Genomic DNA, 8,724 nt, shown 5'->3' on the forward strand with positions numbered 1-8,724 from the left:
GTAGGATTTATAGGTTGCTACAATGACCCACTGAATTAATTATGCTCTACAAGGATGACAGTTTTAAATATACAAATCACACTAAAGGGAGAGACATATAGAATGAGATCTAGGAGGGTCTCAAATGAGCAACTCCCATTGATCTCATTTATGCATTTCCTAGTGTTAGGCGCCATAAGAACCTTGCCCCAAGATGGCGATGGCCACCCGAGGGCCGAGTGATAAACAAGTCCTTATTAGGTATGAAGGCTGTGCTTCAAGGTGGCCTGATCTTACGCAAGCGTCACGAGCTTATGAAGAGATGATACTTGGCATGAGTTCATGGGCTCCTGGCAGGGTTTATAAGCTGCGCCTGGGAAGGGATCGTGGGCTCGCCATCTTGACTACCAACTGCTAAGCATCCTGAGTAAACTGCTGTGAGTAGGAACCGGTTGTTCCATGTCTTAATTCCTGCTGGTCAGGGTTGGTGCGGCACATCCTAGAATGTTAAGGAATGACAATTATAGAACAGGTCTACCAGGGGCTCTCATCTGAGCTCTGATGTTCACAGATTCACAGGGGCTCACCATGTAGGCATGAGTGGTTGACTGATCATGAGAGTGAACTCAGTTTTCAGCATCACTTCACTGCCAGGGTGAACATCTCATGGCTCAAAGGCTCAACACTTTCAACGCATGGCCAGTGTTTCTGAAATGGTGAGCTCCTAACATGAATCATCATGTTAGCATGAACTATGAGAGAACTAAGCAGCATAAAGCTTCATGGTCTAACCATGCTCAAACACTTTCCAATAGCTCCAGCAATTCCAAAGAATTAGAAAGGCAACCTCCCATGACCTGGGTAAAAGCTCAGCGAGCATCTTTGACAGCCCAGCTGTCGTATGATAAAAATGCAGCAGTAAGTGAACAGGGAAATGTGCACCATCATCTTCACAGGAGCTCCCATCGTGTTTCAGAATAGACACCATGGAGCACATGACATGCATCCTACACTAAATCCACATTATACTAGTTTCCTTTAATATCAGAGAGAAGTATAGCACAAGTTTTTTATTAATTTATGCTTGTATTACAATGGTTACTCTCTGTTTGCTCATGACACTAATGTTCCATTTTGAAATCCAATAACAAGACATCTACTGAATACATAATGTAACGAGATTAGGTATAGTCTCTATGATGGCTCCCAAGGCTTATATACTTCCCTGTAAAAGGATTATGCTTCAATGCTTTTTATACATATTCCTTTATATAAAGTATGTTTTCAACTGACATGGGTATTTATTAGTCTATAGAATGAGAATGAATCTGACTTCTCTAAATACAGGAGACTATTGAATATTTAGCTTCCAAGGAGCTGTGGTTTTCTATGATACTGGGCCCAAAATGATAAATATAAAAAGAAGCTGAACAGAATTACAATGATCCACAGCCACGCCCTTAGGATACACAAATGGGAAATATTTGTTGTTACAAGCCATTTGGATACTGGAATTGGCTGTGTCTTAGTCTAGTGCATGTAAAATATGGTAGCTTTAGACATATATCTTGCTATGCCTCTGAGGGAATATCATCCTGAGTGAGGTAACCTAGAACCAAAAGAACATGCATGATATGTACTCATTTCTAAGTGGGTCATCATCATAGAATACAGGTATCATGCTACACCATGGACCCAGAGAAGCTAAAGAAGAAGGAAGGCCCAAGAAAGGAAGCTTGAATCTCATTTAGAAGGAGGAATAAAATAGTCATAAGACACAGATGATGGACAGAACTGGGAGATAGGGGAAGTGGGGAGGAGGATGGAGAACTCAGGATTAGGTATGGAAAATGACAGGAGAGATGGCCATATGGCCACGAGAATGAATGGAAATCTGCAATGGATGGGGTTGGGGAGGTCGGAGGGCATCTCCAGGATGAGACAGAGACCTGGGATAAGGGAAGAGCTCAAGATCAATGGGGGTGACCTTAGCTGTGACTCACTGTACTGTAGACATGGAATTTGAATAAGACACCTCTTGTAGCCAGGAAGGAACCCCAGTAAGCTATAGAGACACAAACCCACCACAAAACTTTCAACCCAAAATTTATACTGTCTGCAAGAAATTCAGGGACAGGGGACGGACCAGAGACTGAGAATGGCCAATCATAACACTATTAATGACACTCTGTTATGCTTGCAGACAGGAGCATGTTGTCCTTTGAGACGCTCCACCCAGCAGCTGACTCAGATAGATACAGATACCCATAGCTAAGCATGGTGAGGAAAGTGTCCTTATGGGACCACTTCTTGTGGTGACACAGAATCCCAAAGAGTTGAGGAGAGTTTTTTTCATAAAGGCCCAGTTAGCGCAAAACTCCAGCATAGAGAGATGGAATATGAACAGAAGTGTGATATGCATTTGATTGCTTCTGGGAGAGGAATAGTCAGTTTGACTGGCATGACTTGTATGTAGTTGAATGATGTTTTAGTTTGAATTTTGTTGTTATGTAGAGAAACCATACAATGGCAACTTACAAAGAAAAGCATTTAATTGGGCCTAGTTTACAGTTTCAGAGGTGTAGTCCATTATTATATGGCGGGAAACATGGCAGAGCACAAGCAGACATGGAGCTGGAGAAAGAACTGAGAGTTCTACATCTTGACCTGAAGGCAGCAGATGGAGATCATGTGCCACAGTGGGCATAGCTTGATCATAGAAGACCTCAAAGTCTACCCCCACAATGATACATTTCCTCCAGTATGGTCACATTTCCCAATAGTATTATTCCCACTGGACCAAGCAATCAAACACATGAGTAATTCATATTCAAACCACCTCATTCCACTCCATGGCCTACATAGGTTTGTAGCCATAACATATGGCAAAAATTCACTAAGTCCAACTTCAAAAGTCCCAATAGTCTACAATGGCTTCAAGCTTGTTTAAAAGTCCAAAGTTCAAATTCTCTTTTGAAGCTTGTACAATTTTTTAATTGTAATCCTCTGTAAAGTTAAAATAGAAAAGCATATCATATTCTTTGAACATATAATGGCACAGGTTATACATTAGAAAAGGGAGCGTAATGAAGAAATACTGAGCCAAAGCAAGACTGAAAACCAGCTGGGCAAACTCCGGACTCTGCAACTCCATCAGCTTTGTTGACTGCAACACAGTTCATGCTCTTAGACTGATTCCTCTCCCTGTCAGAAGTTTTCCTCAGTAGGTATCTTTTGGCTCTGGCATCTCTAACCTCTTGGGGTCTCCAAGGCAATCCAGATGTCATCTTCACAGCTTCAGCTAATGGGCCTCCATGCAGGGACATCCCTGACACATGCCTGGTCTCAGCCACTTTCATTAGTATTGGAGGGAGATTCCCCTGACATCATTCTTCTATCCTAAATTCTAAAACCAGAAGCACATGCTCAAAGCTTTCAGGTTCTGCTGCTTGCTGGGTCTGGACACCATGGACACCACAGATAGCATGGAACTGGGAACATGGCCACCTAATTCAATTACAACTTCACCAATTTTTTCTTTTCAATGATTTTTTTTCACTGTTTACACTTGCCTGCCCTGAAACTTGCTTTGTAGACCAGGCTAGCCTTGAACTCAGAGATTATCCTGCCTCTGCCTCTGAAGTGCTGAGATAAATGTGTGCACCACCACTCCCAGCTCTGAGCTTTCCTTAAATCCTTTTTACAAACTGGAAGTTTACCTGTGTGAGATCTTGCCCTGAGGTCACCATTCTCTTTATTCTGTTTGATCTCTTTAATCTATTTTTCTTCTTGAACACAGGATTAGCTGCATTTTACTTCTGGGTGCTTCTTTTCTCCTTGTATTCTTACCTTGCTTAGCTTGCTGCTTTTTACCAAAACTATCTTCATAAGAGTGAACAACAGTAACCACACAACAACGTCTATACCTTTCTTTTGCCAATGCTATTAATAATCTAAAACACTACTTTAGCTCCAAGAAAACTTTTTGGACAAGGGTATAAAAAGCAGCCACATTCTTCACCAAAACATCACAAGAACAATCTCTAGGCCACACACTAGCATTCTTCTCTTCTGAAACCTCTTGAGCTAGGCTCTCATAGTTCAAATTATTCTCAGGACCCAATGTGTTTCATATTCCTACTAGGATGGCCCATTAAGTCCTACTTAAAACATCCCACTGCTTTCTTAGTCAGAAGTTCCAAAATCCACATTCCTCCAAACAAAAGCCTGGTCAGGCCTACCACAGCAACACCCCAGTCCCTGGTACCAACTTCTGTCTCAGTTAGGCTCTCATTGCTGTGGAGAGACATTGTGACTATGGCAACTCTTATGAATGAAAACTTTTAATTTGGTCAGACTTACAGATTTAGAGGTTTAGCCCATTGTTACCATGGTGGGAAACATGACAGAGTTCAGGATGACATGGTGCTAGAGAAGGGACTGATCCTGATCCAAAGGTTGCAAAAGGAGACTATGTAACACTGGCCATAGCATGAGCATAGTCAGCCTCAGCACCGGTTTCCACAGTGTCACACTTCCTCTGAGGCCACAACTATTGATAGTGTTATTGCCTATGGGCCAAGCATTTAAATTCATGAGTCTATTGGAACCATTCCTGTCCAAAGCACCACAGATGACAAGCCAGGGTGTAGGCCGCTGACCCGACTCAGCTGGCCAAAATGGCGCAGGCCTTGGTATCGGCTACTAGTGCACTGCGCATGCGCAACTCAGTTTGGCGCCAAACCCCTCCCGAATGGGGTATGCTAATGAGGTACCACAATTGAGTAAGGTATGCTAATGGGGTACCACAATCCTGACCAATCACTCCCTCCAGGGCGGGGTATGCTAATGTGGTATGCTAATGAGGCACTGCAATTCTGACCAATCACACACTTCCGCACCCCCCCCCCCAGCCTAGAGCTGAGGGTATATAAGTAGCTTGCCCTGGGCATTCAAGGTCTCTCCCTGAAAACTAAAAGAGCGCTTCTACAATAAAGTTTGTTGAGAAGGATCTGGTTGTTTGAGTCGTCCTTGCTGGTAAAGTGGGCGTGACACCAGGGCAAGTCCCACTCTTAAGATTAGTTGACAACACAATCCGGACTTATTGAGAAAGAAAAAAAAGATAAAATCTCAAAATTGGGTGGTCAGGGATGGGAAGGTAGAAAGGCTGGTTTTGAGAGTTGGGAGAGGTGTGAATATGTTCAAAATACATTAAATGGGATTCTTGATTAATAAAATATTATTAAAATTTATCTTTAAAAAAAGATCTTGCTAGGTAGGGCAGTACACTGCATAATCCTAGCTCTTAGAGGCTAAGACAGGAGGGACGCTGAGCTAATAGTCTAGCCTGGGCTACCTAATGAGAACTTGTTTGAAGAAAGCCAAAGGAAAGAAAAGTAAAGCCACAGCTAGGTATCACATCTCCATAATTCCATCTCTCAGGAAGCCTAGGCAGGAGGATCATGAGTTCAAGGCTGGCTTGGATTGCACAGCCAGACAGTCTTAATAAAACAAACCAAACACAATAGAACAAAATAAAACTATCCTAGACCATCCTTTGCCTTCTCATGTGGGGCCAGACACTCATGTTGAGCCTTGCTGTGCCTCTAGAAGTGCAATGCTGTCAGGGGGTTTTATCACACGAGACTCTGGGAATCTGCAGGCTCTGAGATCAGTCACAGAGCCCAGGCTTCTCAAACTGTGAGGTGTCTCTGTGTATGACTAGTTTGGGGACTGGCTGGCAAGATTGGAACAGAGATATGAAGCTGCTAGTACATGTATGGTGGACTGGCCATCCTTAAACAGCAAATGTCAGTGTAGGAGGAGACAGCAATTCTTGAGTTAGTGAAGCATGATTTTGAGACTTTAGGTAGTCTTATAGTTACCAAAGCTTTGGGATTTCCACTTATCTTATCACAAGATCTTGACAAGCTGGTATACTTATAGGGCAAGAGTCAAAGAGTCATGGGAGGAACCTGGACAGTGTACTGAAGCCTGATCCTTATGGGTATTCTGGCTGTAATCTATAATCTATTTCATCTGGGACTCAAGTCTTCTTGACAGTCATCAGTGAGTTAAGGCCCTGGGCACCCACTGCTGTAATAACAATTCTGGAATTTTTGTTTCTCTAAAAAACACAGAAATATAAGAATATATTTTCATTTTAGCTCCAGGTGTGGGGATATGGGGACATGAAGCTACTTTAGACTGTTGGCAGCGGCGGACTATGATTTATTTGCTTTATGCTCTAGCAGAGGCATGGGTTTGCCAGCTGCAGATCATTTCTGTGATTGTGTGACATTTGGAATTCTGGGACCTTTTCAGAGTATGTAGAAATGCTAGGGCCTGGAGAGGTGGGGTTGGAGGTTGCTGATCATTCAAGGGGGTTGGTTCTAGTTTGTTAGTAGTCATGTTCAAAGAAACAAAAGGAAAGAAATTAGATTCAGGAATCTCTCTCTTCTATCCTTTCTTATATAGTGATGGGGGTCAAGTTGAGGTGATAAATGATGTGAAAAAGAAGAACCCACAAAGAAGCAAAGACCAGCTATATATTGCTTCTCTGTTGGTGAAACAGGAGAGGTGAGACCATCCTCAACACTGGAAGAGGTGAAGAGGACACTCAAGCATAATGTTGGCTTTGTACTGGGCTGGGATTCAAAGACATCAAAGGTTGAAAGGAGTTTCACTTGTCTTTTACTACTTTGTGGGTTCTTCTGTTTTCCACAATTTATCCCCCTACATTTTCCCCAAGGTTTCACCTCCTATTTACTAGATAGAAAACAAAGAAAGATAGAAGGAAGAGAGAGAGAGAGAGAGAGAGAGAGAGAGAGAGAGAGAGAGAGAGAACAAGAGACCAAGCTATCAAGAGAGATAGAGTTCAAGAGACTGAGCGAGCGAGTGAGACAGAGAGACAGAGAGACAGATAGACAGACAGACAGACAGATAGATAGATAGATAGATAGATAGATAGATAGATAGATAGAATCTAATTTCTTTCTTTTTGTTTTTTCTTTGAGCACTGGAGAGGAATTTTAATCCAGAAAACATGGTTACTCTGAAAAGAATCGCATCCAAAGACCTTCTAGGTCTATGTGACGTGACTGGTATGCAGATACACTCTGGATTACAGCATGATCTGGCTGGAATACAGACATGCCCTTAGTATACACCTTGGATTCTGAACAATAGAAGGAAGTAACCATATTTGAAAGTGATGATGTCTAATTCAGGGGTAAAGGGATGTATCAGAGAAAGATTTAACAGAATGCATCAGAGATAGGATACATTCAACTCTCATTAGAACAGGAGAGGAAAGAGAGACTACTTAAGATCAACTCAGGGATAATTCCCCTTGCTCTATTTCACAGTTCAACATTTGCTGCTTCTTTCCTCCACCATGCTAACCATTGCAGCTATGGATGAGCTTCTAGTATATCTGTTACCAATCCCTTCCAGTCTTGGGGTATAATTCTACTTTGAGTAGCCCAGTTATTTAGAGACAGAGGGAGAGAGAAAGAGAGAGAAAGAGAAAGAGAGAGAGTTTTCCCCCCAAGAGTTTCTCACTGAAACAATTTTACAGAGACAGGTTGCAGAGAGAACAAGCTAGACACAGGTGAAGAGAGAATAAACCAGAGAATGCGAAGGGGCCAGAAGATTAGAACATATTGCTAGAATTAGTTTGAGGTCAGATAGAGCAAGAGATTACCGCTTGGGAGTGTGAGATAGATAATGAGCATAGATTTGTTTTTACTCATAGATTTGGGTTAGAAATGCTGAAATTTGGGTAATAAGATGAAACCTGTGGGATCATATTAAAATGAGGGTAATAGTGTGAACCCATGGTTTTCATTATGTTTGGATAGAAAAACAAGAGAAAACCAATAAACACAAAGTGTGTGTGTGTGTTTCTCATGCATGCACATGCTATGCTGTTTACTTGTTATGTTTAGGGATGGGAGTTGCTAGAAGAGATTCAAAGAAGGAAACTGTTCAGAAGAACTGGAGGTTGAACATGTGGCTATGAGCTGGAAGATGTCGGTGGGACTCAAATCATCCCATCTTCACCAACTAATGTAAGTGTCCTCTCTTGTACTCTGTGATCTGTTTAATTCACCCAACTATTCTCAACAGTGCAGTGAACACTTAGCTCATGGTGAGGAATGTAGGGATTAAGGGGAAAGAGGCACAAGGAGAGGACAGTGTCCTCCCACAGCTACTAACCAGAGCTGTTTCAGGAGCTCTGGATGTGGCCAGTAGTAAAGTGAGTGGGGAGTCCCCATGCAGCTAGTTATAAACCTGTGGCAGGAGGCAGAGTGCTCAGAGAAGCAGCTTCAGAAGAAACAGGATGTGGGCTTTGCCTTCCCCACACTGTAGGCAGCTGAGAGAAAAGTTGGAGCCCACACAATGGCGAGGGCCCCTGGTCCTCTCGAATGTGGTATCACAATTTGCCTGTTCAGTCAAAATCAGTGTTGTGCCGTAAGTGTTTGCTCGTGTTGTCTGGTTTGCCTGAAACCACACTTGGCACATAAAAGTGCACAAATTTATGTTTGCTGTGAGTGTCTTAGGACAGAATTCTCTAATAGCATGGTTCCTCTTTTCCCTCCTTCCTATTTCGTTCCTTCCCCTTTGAGTTCCCAGTGTGTAGTACTTGCACAGCTTGCTGAATGGGTTTGAAGACTACAATGCTTTGTTTCTTGTATTAAGAGGTTGCATCTCCCCTGTGTGACCTGAGTGATTCCGTGCTGT

This window comes from Arvicanthis niloticus, chromosome 9, assembly GCF_011762505.2.
Source record: "Arvicanthis niloticus isolate mArvNil1 chromosome 9, mArvNil1.pat.X, whole genome shotgun sequence".
NCBI lineage: Eukaryota > Metazoa > Chordata > Mammalia > Rodentia > Muridae > Arvicanthis > Arvicanthis niloticus.